The 18,684-nt window shown below is 42.4% G+C and overlaps 1 protein-coding gene across 4 annotated transcripts in view; it reads right to left on the reverse strand.

Moving 5' to 3' along the window:
• ARHGEF6 (Rac/Cdc42 guanine nucleotide exchange factor 6) overlaps positions 1–11,579 on the reverse strand; it is a 38,929-nt gene extending 27,350 nt beyond the window's left edge. The window contains exons 1-2 of one of the 4 annotated variants that reach the window (XM_069014981.1): positions 11,470–11,579; positions 2,589–2,673 (exon numbers count right to left, since the gene is read on the reverse strand). The gene's annotated coding sequence lies outside the window, so the exon portion shown is untranslated. Of the gene's footprint in view, positions 1–2,588; positions 2,674–5,622; positions 5,719–10,374; positions 10,454–11,469 lie in introns of those variants that run through there. The other 3 variants (XM_069014982.1, XM_069014985.1, XM_069014984.1) reach the window with 3 other exon arrangements.
• Positions 11,580–18,684: the final 7,105 nt, after the last annotated feature.

Raw genomic sequence — 18,684 nt, forward strand, 5'->3', positions numbered from 1 at the left:
ATCAGCCACAGTCCCACGGAAATGACTCCATTACTGTCGATTTTATGATTCTCCCTGCCCCTCCCAATCTTCCAAAGCCTTTTATAAATATCTGCAGCAACCTAGAAACAAATGCAAAACTGCCTTTGACAGTTTGGCAGGGAAGTGTATCATTTATATTGCATCGTGACAGTGTCCTATTTTATGCCTGGTCCAGCATGGAACACTGCTGCCATATGTTGCTTAAACTATGGTTAAAATAGCTGGGTTTTCTGCTCACATTCCTACGCTATTTTTGGCAGATGAGCCTTGTCTGATCTAGCACAGCTGGTTTTCCTTCCCTGCCCTCTCTTGCAGACAAAAGCATCAAGCTCTGTATTGCTGTGTTTTGATGGACAGCTGCTGAACTAAAAGTTTATCTGCTACAAATTATGCCTCCAGTTATTTGCATAAAAAGATCCATGAAGACACAAGGATTTGGACTTCAAATAGATGCTCAGAAACGCATTCCCACAGTGTTTCCTTAGCTGACACCTACTTCCCTCTGCCTCCAACCAGGATGTTGGGATGTAGCAGTGCTGCAGGTGTTGGGATGTGCAGGCATGTCAGAGCCTTGGCGAAAGCAGCAACTGCAGTAGCTAGTACCAGGCTTATCCTGATGCTCTATTCAGACCGTGGCCTCTGGCAAGACAGACAAACTGGAACATCTGCAGAGGCAGTTTGTAGGACACAGGCTCCTGCTCCTCAGGAATTTAGCCAAGCCACCAAAAAGCAAATTATTTAGACATGTATTTATTTTACCCTGTACTCTTCCCAAGGGTGTTCTCTGCCTGAGCAGCTAGTTATATTGCAGGCATTGCACTTTTTAACATTTAAACACAGAAAGCATATGTTCAAACAGATGTTTGCCACGAAACCAAGAGGATCCCAACTTCTCTATAGCCCCATCAGTAACATATGATAGGAACTATTCCCCAGCAAAGCCCTGTCCCGGGCTGAGCTGGAACAGGGGTGGCAGGAAGAATGGAGTTGGGACTGTAAATAAGGGGACTGACGTGAGAATGGCATTGCAGCCTTGCCACCCTGTCAGCACACACCCCATCACACCCCTCCAGTCCAACAACAGGTAAGGACAAGAAAGGCAAGAAAGTTTCTCTCTCTTTTCACTTTCAGAATAATGAAGTAAATATCAATCACAACAGCAGCATTTGCAGAAGTTGTTCCCAGTCGAGTTAACCTACATTTTATATATATCCCCTATCACACTGAACTGCAAGAGCTTCTACACAGGGTCAGCGGGTACTGTTGATTATTGAGTGGTGAGGGGCTGGGAGGAGGTGCTGAGGTGGGAAGATGGCATGCTGAGGCCAAATTCCCATTCCCAAACTTCTATGGAGTGAGCTGTCAGCAGAGCTGAGTCCTGGCTGCAGAACAGCATCCTCAGAACCTGAATTTCTTCAGAGCAGCATTATACACACAGACACACACATATATGTGTGCACAAATCATAGGGGGGTGTGTAAAAATATATACTATTATTATTATACCATATATATTATTATTAGACATTATATTATTATATATGTTGATGTACAATATATGCATGATAATTCATACACTAGTTTATATAATGTATAGGCAAAATGCAGTAAGCCAAAAGGAAAGACTTCCCATGAGAGGAAAATAATGAGTTTTCATTTTGAAATTTCCTCCTTAAATCACCTCAAATGTAACCTGCAACAGGGAAATGGAACTCTTCTCCTGGTGCTGGACTTCGGTGGGTGTGCAGGAGTCTGTCCTAAACCACCTGTATGACAAGAGGCTGTGAAGTCTTCCCAGCACCAGGCAGACCTGCTCCTCATCCCCTCATAAAGGAGATCCCAGTCCTCTCACCCCTCCCCAGAGCACCACTGTGCCATTGTCCTCCCTGTTGAACTTCTCCTTTCACAGCCTATGCTACTAAATATCATTTTAAAGCAATCTGTAGGGAACAGCTACATATCTGGGATGGAATCAGGATGAGCTGATTTGTTTTGCTTCAGCAGCCTACTCCTGCTCCCAGGGATGCAGGACAAGCCATCAGCTTGATTCCCAGATCCAGGAGCCTACTCCATGGAACCAGGGAGAGGAGAGAGAAAAACATCAATACAATTGACTGAGCAACTAGCAACAACATTTGCTTTGACATTCAGGAAAGGTATTATGCAGATGGAGCTGTTTTTCTCTTCAGCTTTAAAACACACTCTTTAAAATCTGATATTTGCATTTTGGGAGGTGTATGTTCATTTACATTGAGGATCCCTTACGCTGACCTACTTTGAAGTCCCTTGATACTGTCAAAACTGAGCAGAGGTCCCCCAGTGTAAAGTGATAATCGAGCTCTGCAGAGTTCACACAGCAACTCTGAAACGTCACAATTCAACCCTGAGTTGGTAGAAGCCTGAAATGCCAATCCCACCGTCCACTATCAGCCATCAGTGCTGGGTGCACAATTTGACAAACCTCCAGAAATCACCATAAATCAGGAATTAGCAAAAAACCAAAATCTGGCCCTGCATACACATGAGAAATAGTTGGAAATTACAACAAAAGAACCTCTCTTTTCTTACCTTCAGTAGCTTTATTTACAGCTGTTAACGTGCTCAGGACCTTGGAGAACTGATCTCCAGTGTACAAATCATGTGGATCAAACACCTGTGAAAGATGAACTCAGTCAGTTGAGCCCAAAACATCTCACTCCGGCTGCTGGAGCCACCCACAATGCTGGAGGGTGAGGATTAGGCAGCCCCTATGTCTCTACAGGGACAGGGTATTTATTCAGGGCTGACAAGTCCATTTCCTTTGCAGACAGAGAATTCCTGGGGCACCACTGGCAGGTGGTGTGGGAAGGGCAGGGGGACCCAGCAGTATTTGGAGTGTAATTCTGGGAACAGGGAAGGAATCAGTGCTGTCTGCAGAGCAGAGACTCCTCTGAAAATCACTGAGAAGGTTATTGCTGGCCTTGAGGGAAGGAAAGATTTTATTTCTATTTTTGTTATCGAAAGCTGAAGAGATTGAGGCTGTACATACAGAGAGCTATGTATAAACACACACATACTTTCCACAGCAGAATTAACAAACATGGAATTTTCTGCTATTGCAATATATACATTTACACTTTTTTACAGGAAGACAAACCCAGTTATCTTATATACCAAAATTTCACCCTAAAGAATTTGATGTTGCTAATCCTCAATGGCAAAACAGAAATACATGGTTAGCAAGGGCTTATTTTCCATGACTGATAACCTGAACCTTGTACACTTCAGAAATCATCACCAGTATAATGAGGGGCAGTTTGAGTTTCCAAAACACTTCAACCCCCTCTAACACCTGAAAAATGCTCTCAACTTCATACAGACTGTACAAATCCTACCATCAATGAAGCAAAGATAAGAGATACAAAAAGTCCCTCTTGATGCTACCACCATGGCACCATCTGCTAATCCCCAAATACATGTTGTCTTGCAGATGGAGACCACAGATACACAAATCCAATGAACAGGAAAGATGATTTTAAAGCTCTCCTGACAGACACCATCTAATTACAAACATCTCCAACACTCTAAAGAGTGTATCCTGCTAAATAAGGACAAAAATCGTAATTACGTTTAGGCTAGTACTGCCCTTTAAAACAGACCTTTCTTGCTTTCCACACACAGCTCCTTGAGTATGCTTGGCATATTTCAAATAGGAAGGGAACTGGCCTCTCTCACAGCCCTGGATGCTCGCAGCACCTCCTCCTCTTCACAGACACACCAGAGCAGCACCAAAGTCCAACACAGACAGTACAATGGCTGATCTTTGTTGAGAATATGTTTTCAAACTAACTCAGCTACTCAATACTGAGAGACACGCTTTACCCTAAAGAAATTTAATCCATGCTTAGCATGGGGTCAGCCTGCTGTCATTACAAATATTAAAACCTGTAGCACCACAGCTCCAGTTGCATCTACTGCTCTGCGCATTCCAGGGATATACCCACCTTCCTTGGGCTGTTTCTGAGCTGATCTAGCGCCTGCGTTCACTTGGGTTTGCTCCTTTGGACTATGCAAGTCCCATCCCCTCTGCCAGCTGGTGCGTGAACCATTTTTCCTGCCCTGAAGTTGCAGGCAGTGCTATCCAAGCATCACCTTCAGCCCTAAGCAGCGATGTTCCCATCTCCGTGGAAAGGGAAACGGTAACAGAGAACCCAGGTGTGCGCTGACCCCGTTGGCAGCTGCTGGAAGATGGGATATTACAGTTGCACAAGAGGAAGTAAACAGCCAGGCTGGGATGCTTGAATGTATCTCTCTGGTGTGTCATTTTCTCAGCCATACCCTTTTTCTTCCACTTCAGTAATTTCAGAAAAATAAAGTCCTGCCTTGAATGAATGCCTTTTTTTTTTTCCTAAGGAGCAAAATAGTAAAATATATCTCAAATCATTCAGTGAAGAGGATAATGCTGTAAGCTCAGTAATCAGGCTGACAAAGTCCAGATAAAAATGGTGGGAAGAAAGATATGCAAAAAATTCCAGACAAAAGCAAGTAATAACATTTATAACTTCTTCATGGGGAAATTGTCTTGAACAGCTACTGTGGAACAGTGGCTATGTGGAAAACTCTTCTAGGTCAGCTACTGTAATGTAAATATACTCTGCAGCTTGTTCCAGAATAAATTCCTCATACAGAAAAGTCCTCACTTATGACCTAAAAATTACTTTTTCCAGCACAATCCATCGAGTTCCATTCATAACTAAAAGACAAGCTGCAACTAGAAGACAAATAGACGCAAAAAAGGCTTTTTCGCTTCTAACTCATGGAAGATCAGGTGGATGTAACTAAAACCGCATTTAAATCTACACCTATCATCTGAGGATCTGCATTAAAACGCAATTCTGACTTCAATAATCACAGACTGCAGCTCCCCTCGGTAAAACGCTCCGGCTGTTTCGTCAAGCACCGCGCCGGGCGAGAGCTCTGCACTGCCGCACCGCCAGCCTCCGCCAAAGGCAGCGAGGGGATGAGCAGGAGACGGTGCTTCGCGACCAGAAGAGCGCCCGGCTATTCGGGAAGGACGAGAATAGGAGGCCCAAACCCGTGTGCGGTAAGCAAGTTATCAGGACCCAAAATCCCAGTCCCGCGACGGGAAACGCAGAAAAGTTAGGGAAAGCCGGGTTGTGTTTCGAGTCCGAGCTGTCCACAGTTGGACAACCCTTGGCAAACTCCCAGCTGGGTGCCAAGCCCGAAGCCCGGCGCGGCCGCGACCCCTCCAAACCCGAGGACGGGGGCTGGAGGCGCCCGTCCCCCAGCGATGCGGCGCTTCGGGCGCTCGCTGACCCGGCTGCTCCCACTGGACCTGCCTCCGCCTCCAGCGGGACCGGCGGCGCGGCCGGAGCTCCGCCAGCATCGGCGAGACAGAGACAGGCGGGCGGCGGGAGCGTCGTTGTACCCGCGGAGCGCCCAGAATACAGCCACCGCGCCGGCTCCGAACCCTCCGCTCCGGTGCCGCGGGGCCGCCACCCCTTTCAGCGGGGACACCCATGGGAGCTGCCCGGAGGCATCCCTGCTGAGCAGCTGGGACAGCCGCGGGGACCCCCGGGGGATGGAGGTGGTCGGTACTCACGGCGGCGGGCGGGCGGGCGCGCAGCCCCGGGGCATGGCGGCAGCGCGGGCGGTGCTGCGGGGCGGCAGCTGCGGCTCTGACCCGGAGCCGGATCGCAGCGCGGGGAAGAGAAGGGAAGGGAAGGGGAAGTGACAGGCGGTGCCGCCGCCCCGCTCCGCCCCGCTTCGCTGCTCGCTGCGGGACGCGGCCCGGCCGTGCGGCCGCAGCTCCCTCCGCCGGCCGCGGGCGGGAGGCACCGGGCGGCCCCCGGGAGAGCAGGAAGCGGACGGCAAAGGGGAAAGGGACATGGGAAAGGGAAGAAGAGACAGGCCGGGGGTGGGGGGGAAGGAAAGGGAAAAGGGAGAGGGAAAAAGTGAATCAGGGAGGAGAAGGGGAAGGGGAAGGAATAAAGGAGAGGAAAAGAAAAATTTCAAAGGACGGGAAAGGATGGGACAAGGAAGAAATACCCACGCTATTGGAACAGCAATTGCAGCAGGTTTGCACCACTGAGAAGAGAAACACTGCAGAAGGGCCCATAAATGAAGCACAGTTCAGTTGAGGCAGTGAGATCTCAGAGATGATGTATCCTCTGCTGCCTGTTGGGGGAACATTCTCCTGCAAGGAACAGGAAAATCCCCAGATACTTCAGGACACCAGCAGGCTGCAGCATGGACAGGGAACGGAGGAGCACTGCACTGATACCCAGAATGAAGCCCAGCTGTAGGTCCCAACCCCATGCAGGGACACCCCACACACCTGGAGCCAGGGTTCTCTGGGACACTGGGTCACTTTGAATTCAGGCAGAGCCATTCTCCAGTGCTTGTACTGGTTGGTGTTGGGCAGGAGCTCTCACTTCTGACGTTATCCAGCTAAGAGAGGTAACGTCACTTTGGAGTGAAGCTAAAGCAGAGCAGGTTTTGGGAGTGCATGGATGGGGAGCTTAGAGGGTGATGATTTCTCACCTGCTCTCCCATGCCTTCAGTCCAGGTAGTTTGTTGGAGGTTGCAGGCACCTCCAACAGCACAAATAACCTCTATGCTGCCCATGATAGTAACGACCCTCTGCATACTCTATGATCGTTCTGGACAGCCAGGTTTAATCCAGCTATTGATTTATCTTGCAGATACTGTTCTTAGTTCACAAAATTCAGACCTTGCCAGAAGTTCTGTTGTTCTATTAGCAGTGAAATGCTGCTGCTGAATGAAGGTCTTGTGCTTCTTCAGCAGCAAATGATGCTTATCTATTGATCTACTGTTGTTATATGCACACTGGTGTCAAGAGCAAAAGCAAACAGTTCCCATTTGTGTCCACCAGAGCAAGCTAGGCCAGGAGCTTTCTATGATTTTTCTCTTTCCTCACGATCTCTTCCCTGTCTCTTCTACACTAGACTCCACCTGGCCATCAGGACAGAACGCTTTGTCTTCCACTTTCCACCTCAACCCACCTGCATCCAGCTGGCACTGCCTTAGCAGTGCTCACTCACCGGACCAACTCTTGGGTCAGATACACAGCTCAGATGTTGAAGCCACAGTATAAATGAAGCACATTCAGGATTTCTGCACTGGTCCTCAGTCCAAACCATTAAAGAATCCTCTAAGGACACTTAAGCTCCAATGAAATGCCCATGTCTTTTGCCTAGCCCTTTGTCTCAGCAGAGCTGAGCTGACAGACATTCTTACAACTTGGATCAAATTCTAGCACTGGAAAGCTTTTGGAAAGTTTTGGACACAGTCTCATTGTTTCACCTCATTATAACACTTGCCTGGTTAGAAGGATGGGGCAATTCCCCTGCTTGCCATCTCTTTTAGGACTAACACACATGAAACAGCAAAAGATTTCGGGCTTCAGTCCTGAGCTGAAGCTAAGAAACAGTTTTGTTATTTATACTCTGCCATGAGGTGGATTCTTCCAGCTCACACCTCCAGCCTGTAGAATGGCTTCAACTTGATGGAGCAAGCTCATAGCAGGAAGGTCACAGAGTGTCCTTCTACCCTATGTCCAAATGTTTCACTGCTCCCGTAAAACATGAGAAGTTGCTGTTTGCCTCACTTTGTCTTTCGTCCACTTCCCGAGTTACCAGGACAACAAAGAGTAGGCGGGAAGTGCCTATGTGTAGCTCTGAAAGAGTAATCTCTATGCATTCCCTCCTACTGGGAAAGATTGGCAAGCGGTATCTGTTCAGTGGAAGGTGGGACTTCGGTTTCCACCAAAAGCTGCTGGAAACCCTACCTTCCACACTGACCACCCTTCCTGCATGCTGGCAATGGCCAGTGAAGTGGTGTATTCCATGGCAGCTGCACAAACATCCATGTCAAAAACAAATGGAAGGCAGAGTACAATGAAGCCATGGGATGCTAGGATGGGATGCTAATATCATGTTTGAGTTTCCCTAGGATAAGGCCCTTTTGTACAAGTCAGCATCCAGGAAATAAGTTGGGAACTTTCATTTTCCTCAGAACATCCTCTTTTGCTCTCATCTGCAACAAGAACAGAATATTTGACCTTAACGTGCCCTGTCAGTTTCAAGACAGAAGTGGCTCAGGTCCACTAGGGTACTTCTTCATATCTAAGGAGCAAGAGTCCACTGTGGCATTTGGAGAAGGGTAGAATTTGAGAGAACCATCAGGGTTTGATTGTCATATTCATGGTTTGGGTAAGCAGCAGGATGGCTGTCTTGGAGTTCAAATGTATTAAGCCCACACCTTTCCTGATGTTACCCTTTTCTCAGACTATGTTGCTGAGGCAGAACAGATTCCCTATCCTGTGTTCATCTTCCTCTTACCTAATACCTGATCACTGCAACTTCAATGCTGATACATCTTGGAAGCAGAAGGTTCTCTGCCTATTCTGATGCTCCAGACATGCTTCCAGGGTAAATGTGATGCAGTAAAACCCCTCCCAAAGGGCAATGGCCCTTTCCAAGGCAAACTAGGGATCAGGCATGAGGGATCACCCATAGGAATGCTGCTTAGTCTCCTTGTCAAGATGTTCCAAACAGAGGAGCTTTTAGAAGGAACAGATGGCAGAGGCTCTGCCTGAGAGGACTCAGAAAAGCTGGCAACACAGGAGAAAAGTCAGAAGGAAGCATAAGCACTCTGCCTGTGCCATGTCTTGCCCACCATCTCAGCTGTCCTACCTCAAGCCTTCTTCTGCATGAGGCTTCAGAGGGGAGCTAGGAAGAAGCAAAATTCATGTCTTCACTTGGCATTCTAACATGACAATACTTTGGGGAAAAAATTAATTAGAAGAAATTGTTTTCATTTCACTGCAAAATTTAAACTCAAGCTTGAGAGGTTTGAGTTTTTATCCAGCTTTTGAGGTCTCTCACAGCAAACAGGAGAGGAGCACATGAGTGTGAAGGAAGTTACTGAAGGCTCAGAATATTTCAAAGATTAAGTGGGTTATAAATCAAAGTTAGATAAAGAAGTTAGAAACCTTGAATTTATTAAAGCCAAGGAAGAAAATGCCCATGGAGGATGAGAGAAACACCCAGAGACGGACACACCGTGTTGCCTGTTTTGAGTATTTGCAAACTGTGGAGTGTGACTGCAGTATTGCAGAATGAGCTTTCAAAGCTATGAGATGGCACTGCACAACAGGTGAGGAGCGTTTCCCCATCCTACCTTTCAGCAGTTTAAGATTCCTATTTTTAAAAATACTTTCCACCACAACCATTTCATGACTAGTTTGCAAATAGAAAAATAAACTCTCAGAAAAATGGAGGAAATCACATGGTCAGTGCCAGAAGACTGGAAACAACTGATTTCTTATGCGATAGGCCTTCTGGGATTATCAATCTCTCTCTCTCTATATATATGCTCTTAAAACTGTGCTGCTGCAGCAGGCTCCAAGAAAGGCATCACTGGGCAACAAAAGGCCAGGCAGACAGTTCTGGAATGAGCACATTTTCATGCTGCTTAGCTTAAAGCATTTTAGCTTCTGAAGAGAAGAAAGGCCCTTTTCATGTTTAGATCTTCAAGGGGAAAAAAAAAAAAAGCAGGAGCAGAGCTATTGTGGGTTGGACTTTTCTCACTGTGGTGCATGAATATTCTGTATAATGCCCAAGGATGCCATCCCTGCTTCTGGCAGACTTTGTCTTCAGAATGTTTTTTCCACAATCTTGAGCATATTTCAAACAAGATAGTGATGACACTTGGTTACAGGTTTCTTTTTTTACTGTAGGAATTTAAGTGTGACACAAAAGTCTTTAAATAGTAAATAATTAGATGGCAAAATTAATTGAACTCTGAACTAATTAATTTAGACTCTGATCTTGCAAATACGAGCTATAAGAATCTACACAGAGGATCAGGAACAGCCACAAAAAAGATATCTTTTGACTCCATTAGGATTATTTTTATGTGTAAGGAACAATTTAATATGTGTTTGGCAGAATCTTACACAACAGTTGCAGGGGATGAAAAAATACTGTAGTATTAAGATCACCTTCCCATTAAAACAAGGCTAAAACCTGCAATTCCTTCTAATAACGAAAAAAAATTATGAACAGGCCCAGGCAAAAGTCTGTTTAGACAGACCTCCTATTATTGCTACATGTTTTGTCTCAAAAGATGAGAATCTGTTAAGCTCAGAGTCAATATACTGTTTCCAAATTCCCCAGACTGAGTATTAAATCATCCATGCTCGGATTTATGTTATTAATACAAAAGATGAGGAACTGATACCAACTTTTTCCCTCTGATATCTGGCTTCCTTTCAGAAGGATGATCAACTGGCATGTTACAATAAAATAAAGGATCTAAGTTGACTTACCTCCACTTTCAGGAGTGCGCAGCCTTTCAAGAACTCTTGAATATTACTGATGCAATCAGCTTCATTTTTAGGCTCCAGGCAATACTAAAGAAAGAAAATCCACTGATCTCATTGCATTGCCTGTGCTGAGAAGGCCTGCATGAATATTGACATGTGCATTTTATACTGAATTAGGGAAGTTTCTTCAGGGGGCGGGTGGGGGTGGCAGGCAAGCTGTTGAAGCAGGAAGAAAGCCACTGAAGGAAGTGATGCACACACAGAAATGGTCGGCATCTTGTTTTTGAATGTCAGCATATGACAGTAACCTAAGTGACAGTGGGAAATTGATGACCTTAAACAAGACACTGCCCTGAACCACCAAATGTAAGAAAAAAGGAGCTAGCAAAACTGCTTTCTGCATAATGAAAGGCTCCTGTTTCATAGGGTGGAGAACCTGTTATGCTGTTTTTTGGGGTTTTTTTAAACTTCTCTTCTGTGTTGCCAGTTCCTATCTCTAATTGGACTCCTTCCCTTTTTTATCTCCTGCAGATTCTTATCACGCTTCTGGACTGCAAACACACGCCTTGTCAAACTGTAACAGGAGGCATTCACATGGTTTCAATACCAATGGATTTGCTGGTTTTGGGACAGACCAAATGGCACAAATGCCAAGGGTTATTATTTACTCCTGTCCCAATCTGCTTCTCCAGTGCATTTCCTGACTAACAAAGCATTTTGCAGTAAGAGTTCTGAAAGAGCGAATATATTTACAGTCATAATTAAAGATATTTATGTAAATACTGATACATTGCATATCCTTCTATTCAAAACCAAAATACTCTGATCTCTGGTGAGCCAAGTATTTCCTGCCACTGACTGAACAAGTGTAAGCGAGCCAACTGCAACCTTGCAGGGCTTTTTTCTGGATGTAGAAACAAAATCAAAGAACTAAAGCTACAACCATACTTTGCTCTCAATTAGAAACTTAGATGTAAGCTCTCTGAAGCTCCTTGCTCCTCTCATTTACCTAAGTAACTATGCCTCAGAATGCCCAGGGCAGAGTTTCACTGAGCAGGGCTCTGTCTCAGGCTAACGAAATACATCAGAAAGCATTACCTTTTCTGCAGATCCCGGAAGAAGTCGATTAATGAGTTTACACAGCACAGTTCCATCTTTCAGAGAAGTTTTCAGGAACTCCTCCGGATCATCTACTATTTTCTTAGGAGAATTTAAGACTCCTAGTGAAATAAGCCACGTTACAATCTGTTCTTCTGGATTCATGGCGGAGAGTTCTGCCGCCAGTGCTGTTCTCCTGTGCAACAGCGTACTGGAACCCACATCCGTGATTACATCTTCCTGATGCAGCTCAAGTGTGAAACTACGTTTTTGGGGTTTTTTTGTTTTGTTTTGTTTTTGTTGTTTCGTTTTTGGTTTTTTTTTGCTTGGTACAAAAAACAAATCTTAGGAACGAAAAGTAGCTACTCTAAGGTAAAAAACTGTTGTTAAAATAAAATAGTTTCCAGCACTCAGTAGGAGACAGGGAAAGCAGATTTTTAATGATATCTTTGAAAAATCATTGAAAGCACAAGAACTTTATATGAATAGTTATTACACCAAAAATATCTCACTTAGGGACTTCCTCCTTGTGGCATCTGGCACCATACCACCTAGTAAATTAGGTCTGAACTTAAGGTTATTGCCCAAAGAAATAAATTTCTTAATACTGTAAATAACAATATATTTACAGTGTTAAAACAGAATTCACAATGGTGATGTTTTGGAGGAATGTTGCACTAAATAGATATTTTTGACTTTATGTGGCAAACATAGTTATTCAAATTGCCTTTTACAGTAGTTTTCTATTTTCTATTGTCTAATTTTTGAAAATAAATTCTGATCATGCACTTTATGGACAAATAATGCTTCTTTTCAACTCTTGTGTAGAAGTCCACCTATAATCCAAAATGGTTATTTAGAAGATGATAATGTCTCAAAAACAATTATCTGGATAACTTCAAAAAGGTCAGGAATTTAAGTCATTCAAAGCTGAGAATAAAATTCCCAACTGTTTCACTCGTCTTATTAAGATGCCCCTTTCCACCACCACTTCAGGATCACCTGTAGGTAGTTTTCCACCCTGCCCAGGGCAGTATTAATCACCACTACTTATCACAGCAAGTCAGAAAAGTCCAGCCATCTTTATAACTGTCCTTTCACAGGAACAGATGGAAAATAAAGCAATTCTGTTCACGATGAAGTTGGAACATCATGGATTGAAGTAATCCAACAGGAACAAAGTATCCTAGAGACCAGAATTTCTTGGTTACAATGTTCTGAGCCAATTCCTACCCTGTTACTTGAAACAGCTGTTTTCAAGAAACCAGTGTTACCAAACTACTTATGATTTAAAGGGTAAGGAAAAACACAGCAGGAGAGGGATAAATTGTACAGTTAAATGTGCATGGATTTGTCTCCACTTTGCAGGTCTTATATGACTGATACTGGGACCTACCTACGGACCATCTTAACAGCCACCAGTAAATGAGAACTGTCCCTTTAGGATTAGACAATTCTGACCTTTTTCAGGATGAGCTCCAGGTCTCTGTTGTGTGGAAATACTCGTAACACATGGCTGCAGGCACTGTGAACAATAAAGTGGGCTACAGCTCAATCACAACTCACTGCTCTTTGGTGAGGCACATCTACTAACACGCGTGCAAAATATTTCAAAATTACGACTAATTGGCAATTCAGCTGTTTTTTTTTTTCCAGTTGTCATAAGCACTACTGCTTTGCAGAAGGGAGTAAGAGTATCCACTTTCGTAATTCTTTTTGCGAATCTGTAGGTAGCCAAGACAACTGCGAATGCTGATTTATCAATGGGGACATGCATTTGGATATAGAAGACACTTCAGTCACCTCATCAGAACACAGCAGTTTCTGATGTAAAGAGACATACCTCCAACACTGGGACAACTCCACACCTGCTTCACTGAAGTCAGTGTTACAAACCTGAACACCCAAGTACTTCACCCACTCCCTCCTCTAAAGGAAACCTCTGGTATAGATGGGTGGGCTTAGTTTTATTATTGTTTCACACGCAGCTGCTGCAGCCAAGCAGATATTAATGGCTGTAACTACAATTAAATGAAAATACTTGCCAGATCTTGAACACTTACCAACTGCTTGAAAGACGTGCAGATTTGGATATTCAGAAAGCCCAAAAATACATGGAGTTTTTGATAAGCCACTTCAATCCCAACCTTACATCTTTTAGAAAGGACTCATCTAAACACATTCCAGCTTGTTTACCCACGCCCTCGCCGAAATTAATTCTGTGGCAAACCCAGGGTATGAAGGTAGAGCCAGTAAGGAAGGAACAGCGTCCGGTCTGGTCTGGTCTTTGGAAAGGCTTCAACTTTGGCTATTTGCTGACAGCAACAAATCAAGTGAATCGTCGATCATCCCTTGCAGTTATAAATACTTATATACAGCCTGATTTATACTAGTGATGACTAATAGCACAGTATTAGTTTAAAAGGGGCAGCATACACATCACAACAGCATGGCGACAGGAGCAAGGTAAGAACAGCAGTCACATGTTCAGACACCATTTTTGAGTGGTTCTTCTCAAAATCACAATAAGCTTAAGTAATTAACTCTTTTTTTCCAGCAGAGGGAAAATACTCAACCACAAAGAGCTGGAGTATTTGTCTGCTGCAAAATCTACTGATACATTTCAACTGGTAGCTTTCAATGATGAAGTTTGACTTGATGCATGAGTCAATACTGTAGATCAGGGTACATTCTCATTAATTAGGATTTTAGTTAGGCATTGATATTACAGTAGCTGCCATTTTGGCATTACACTTTAGGCAGGATGACCCAGTTCAGCCTGAACAACAGCACTCAAGACTGTAGGTTACTGCTGAAAAAGGAGCCTGGTAGTACAGCATATCAGCCTTTCTTGCAGAAGAGATACTGAGATCACTTTGTAACAATAACCCTCCAAGATGTAACACTAGTAAATCTTTACCACTATTCAAGTGTCTGAGTAAGAAATGTTTTTTCTTTTTAATTAGACAAAAAAAACCCCAACCCATAATACTTGTTAACAGCAAATTTATTTGCCCTGGGAAATATGCAATTCTATCCATCTGCTACACAGATTTACTCCTAGAATCTGCACCCCATAACTGAAGTTTAAAGTGATACCCTTATCCCAAATTTAAAGTTTTAAATCTGTAGACAAGGTATGCATGCTTTTTCTTCTTTAGCTACTCATTATGAACCGAATGTTGTTTAAATGAAATCAGTTTATGTTTATCACAAAAGTCAGTATAAATTTTATTATCTGTGATTAAGTACTTCAGTTAATCTTAAATTACGAGTTTTCTACATGAAATACCAATGCCTGAGGATTCCTCTCACATACATTGGCACATCAACATGTATGCAAAAGAAAAATGCATCAAAATCAAGACAAAGTTTTGAATGAAGCACCTACTCCCAAGAGATGCAGTGCTGTCCAGTGTACATACAGGAACACTAATTATTCTGGGCATTCATTACTAACATTGTCTCAGTACACCAACACTCCCCTCCTCTCATCCAGAAGGTCTAGACAAATCTGTTAATATAATACAGCCGAACTTTTCATGGTTTCTTAGTCAAGTCCTCTGTATTTAAGAGGACTAAGACTCAGTTCTGTGTAACTTGCTCTTTTTTCACTATAAATGGCAAGCACACACATGGGCAACCCAAGTACTCCTCTGCTGTAGGATGTGTGTGCAATGAATGGGCTCACTCTGGACTGTTGGAAGGTGCCAGCTACTGCAGACAGGAATTCCACCAGGAATTTTATGAATGTCCAAGAGATCAGTAGTGCTACTTTCAAAGGCAACTCCTGAATGCTTATGCAATCCTCTAGAAAATGGTGGGCAACACTACACTCAAAAGTCAGGCTGTATCAGCTGTGATTTGTTATTCTTCGATTTTCCAATGCATATCCACTGTTGCACTGCCACCTTCTAGTCACTGTAACTGGAAAAAGGAAATGCAAGTTAGTACCCTCTCAGAAACCAAGAGACAAAAAAGCTACATTATCTTTGAATTAGTTTTATATACACAGTGAATACATTGGGATTGTATTTGATCTGTTCCAACAGTATGAAAGCACATCAATAGCTAACTACAATAATCAAAATGCCCTGAAGACAACTTATATTAATGCACACTCCTTGTGTAACACTGTCTCCAGAGCAGGTATTAAGTACTGCAATTCCTGTGTGTATTCCCTCTCCAAATTCCACCCACCACAAAATCCCACCAGCTCTTGAAAACCTCAGCATGCTATTCAGGAGTTTGGTAATACACTGGTATACATACCGGTAATAACTTGTAAGTAATAATGTGCTATAAATTAATAATAAGTAATTAATACTAATTAATACTTAGTAATAATGTGCTATAAATTAAATAAAACTTGTGACCAAGGGAAGGTAAACAGCTGGCAATTCCAATCCTGATTTTTCACAAGCTTATTATTACCTTCCTTGCCATAAGTTAAGGTCTATTTACTGTTCCCTTAACATTGGTACCATGTCTGTTAAGAATCTGGAAACATTTATAAGCTGAAGACAAGGCTAATAAGAGTGCGCTTTTGTCTCTAATATCTGTATTTATTACAACATGGTCAAAACAGATTTACTAAACTGAAAAAAAGCACTAATTTTTTCAAAAAAAAAAGGGAAGCTTTTTCACTTGTCAAGAATAATTAAGCTTCAGTTTCCCAGCTAACAGAGAGAATTGAGGTGCAAACACATGGAAGTTTAAAATGTTCTGACACAACCTATATGATGATTTGTCAATACCTTTTGAAGTCTCCTAGAATGCTGTGTATTAAAGACAGTATTTGGTCTCTTCATTAGAGGATTCAAGACCTGGGTCAAACTATAAATTTAAAAACTGACTCCTGATGGTTTTTTGCAGGTGGGTGGGAGAGTGAAAGGGAAATGCTACTTTTAGACATATTTCCCTAATCCACTTCAGTGCCATGCTAGTGACATCAGTGATTTTTGAATGAAAAAGGTTAGGTTTTTTAACCTTTAGAAACACCTGTTGCTCAGTGTCCTTTCAGTAAGACTCAAATTTAAATACTTCAACAGTCACATTTTAAGAGGAAAACAAAGACAGCATTTGCTAGCTGAAATTTTATCAAGTGATAGAAAAATAAAAAGCTGGTTGGGGAGTAGCTTTTGTTTTGCTTAACTACATGCTTCCTCTGAACAGAAAACACTCGTGATGATTCTGTATTTAATCTGAAACACAGTCCAGTACCCTGAAACAAAGCATATTTTTCCTTCATTATCAAGGTAACAGCATCAATTTATCAGGAGTATTTATAAAACATTACTGGCATATTCTGACAATGGCATTGCACAGTTATTGAGTTGCTGTTACTGAGACTCTGTATAATAAATTGTAACCCAACTGAGGCCACAAAATCACACAGTATACAACAGATCCTATCCTTCCCACAAGACAGGATTTCCCTGGTAACAGTGACCACCTGTCAGATAAACCAACTGTACAAACAACAGCTTTTTCTTTTTTACCTTTTAAAAGTTGTTTCTTAGAAGTAGAATTTGAAACTAACAGCAAAATAAGTTCTTACATTTACAGACTATTTAAAAAATTACATTAAAGAGTACACATGCCTCTTTACATAAATGCTTCTCTTGGAAAAGGTAGTTATCCTTATCCTCTAACCTGTACTAGATTTTATCAAATTCTGCACAGACTATAAGTTACTTCCATTTTTTTACCAACAATTATTTAGTAGAGAAATTTTCCAGAAAGCTGTGTTAGAATGACAGCCACTACCAATTTTTCCTTACGAGTTTTCAGAGAAAACAAGAGAGTCAAGCTTTCACATAAAATCTGAAGACAGCTGCTCTTGAATCTACTTAAATAGTAATTTTAATAGGGTAGCTTCAGAGCCATGAAACACAATCGACCTAGTCTTAAATCATTCTGGAGATGCCTGAAGTCTGCAATTTAATCCCAGGACCTCTGCAGAGATCAATTCCTAATCGAAGATTATACTCAGTCTAATTACTCATCCTGCATGTTAAGCAAGACTGATTAAATATCTATACTGACATTCATTATTACAAGTCAGATTTTTATGGTCTGCTCTTACAAAAATTCATACTCAGTACTTTCTGCTACATGATGCAAAGGGCAATTGTAAACACGTTTTTCTTTAGCTGTACCCAAATCAGACCCGTTTTTGCAGCCAAGTAGTGTCTTGCTGCCATTCCTAACCTGGCTGGTTTACAAAGCCTTCTTAAACTTCCTCCTCCAAAATTTAAACAGAAGTCAAAAATAATACTTAGCCATGAAGAACACCCATTCAAACCCACAAACACAATGACCAGGAAACTTCCTTGCAGCTATTACACTGCTGTAATATTTACCTTACATATTGGTACAGGCACCACTCATGCCTGCCACCAACACAGATGAAACAGCATTATTTCAGTGGTATCTTCTAGAAGTTATCCCCCTGCAATTAAGAGAAGATACAACAAATTAAGAAAAACACGTTTTACAGCACAAGTTAACCTACAGTAATTGCTCCCATTTCAAAACAATGGCACAAGTTTGGTTTGCATATTACTCTGTTGCAAGTTTTTACTATTCTTTAAATGGTGAAGGATTCACTGGCTTGGAATGGACTGGAATGGCTTAGAGAGAGGTTGCATGGCTTATGGATTCTCATTCCTTTTCAATGGTGCACTGCCATGTTAAATCCATAAGTTGAGTAACAAAATTTACTGAGGACTAAACAGTAGTACAAAGGTTTTGGGTTTGTGGTTTGGTTTTTATTTTTAGTTGGAGGTCTTCATGCTTACTGTATTCAAGAGCATCTTTTGAACTTCATGGCTTTACCAGAGTTACAGCAACTTGCCACAGGTTCTGCTACATGTACTGGGTATCCCTGCAACGCAGTGTCAAACTAAACAGTTAGGCATCCAATTAAATGTCAAGTTTGCATTTCTTGCTTTAAACTCCCAATAATTGAGCTGGTATTTGTCAATCTAAACCAATTTCTGATTTTGCAAGGCTTTAATTTTGTTAACATACTGTATATGCAGCCTCTTTAAGCATCTTCACTGAAAGATACTGGTCATAAAATACCCCCTCCCAACCCTACATGGGAATATTCCGTCTACAGTGAGCTGCATTACAGCTTTAGTTTCAAAATTGAAATTAGGTGCTTTTTTTCAGTTTAGTAAATGCTTTTATCCAAGAATTGTTGAATTT

The sequence above is a fragment of the Aphelocoma coerulescens genome, chromosome 4A, assembly GCF_041296385.1.
Source record: "Aphelocoma coerulescens isolate FSJ_1873_10779 chromosome 4A, UR_Acoe_1.0, whole genome shotgun sequence".
Taxonomy (NCBI): Eukaryota; Metazoa; Chordata; class Aves; order Passeriformes; family Corvidae; genus Aphelocoma; species Aphelocoma coerulescens.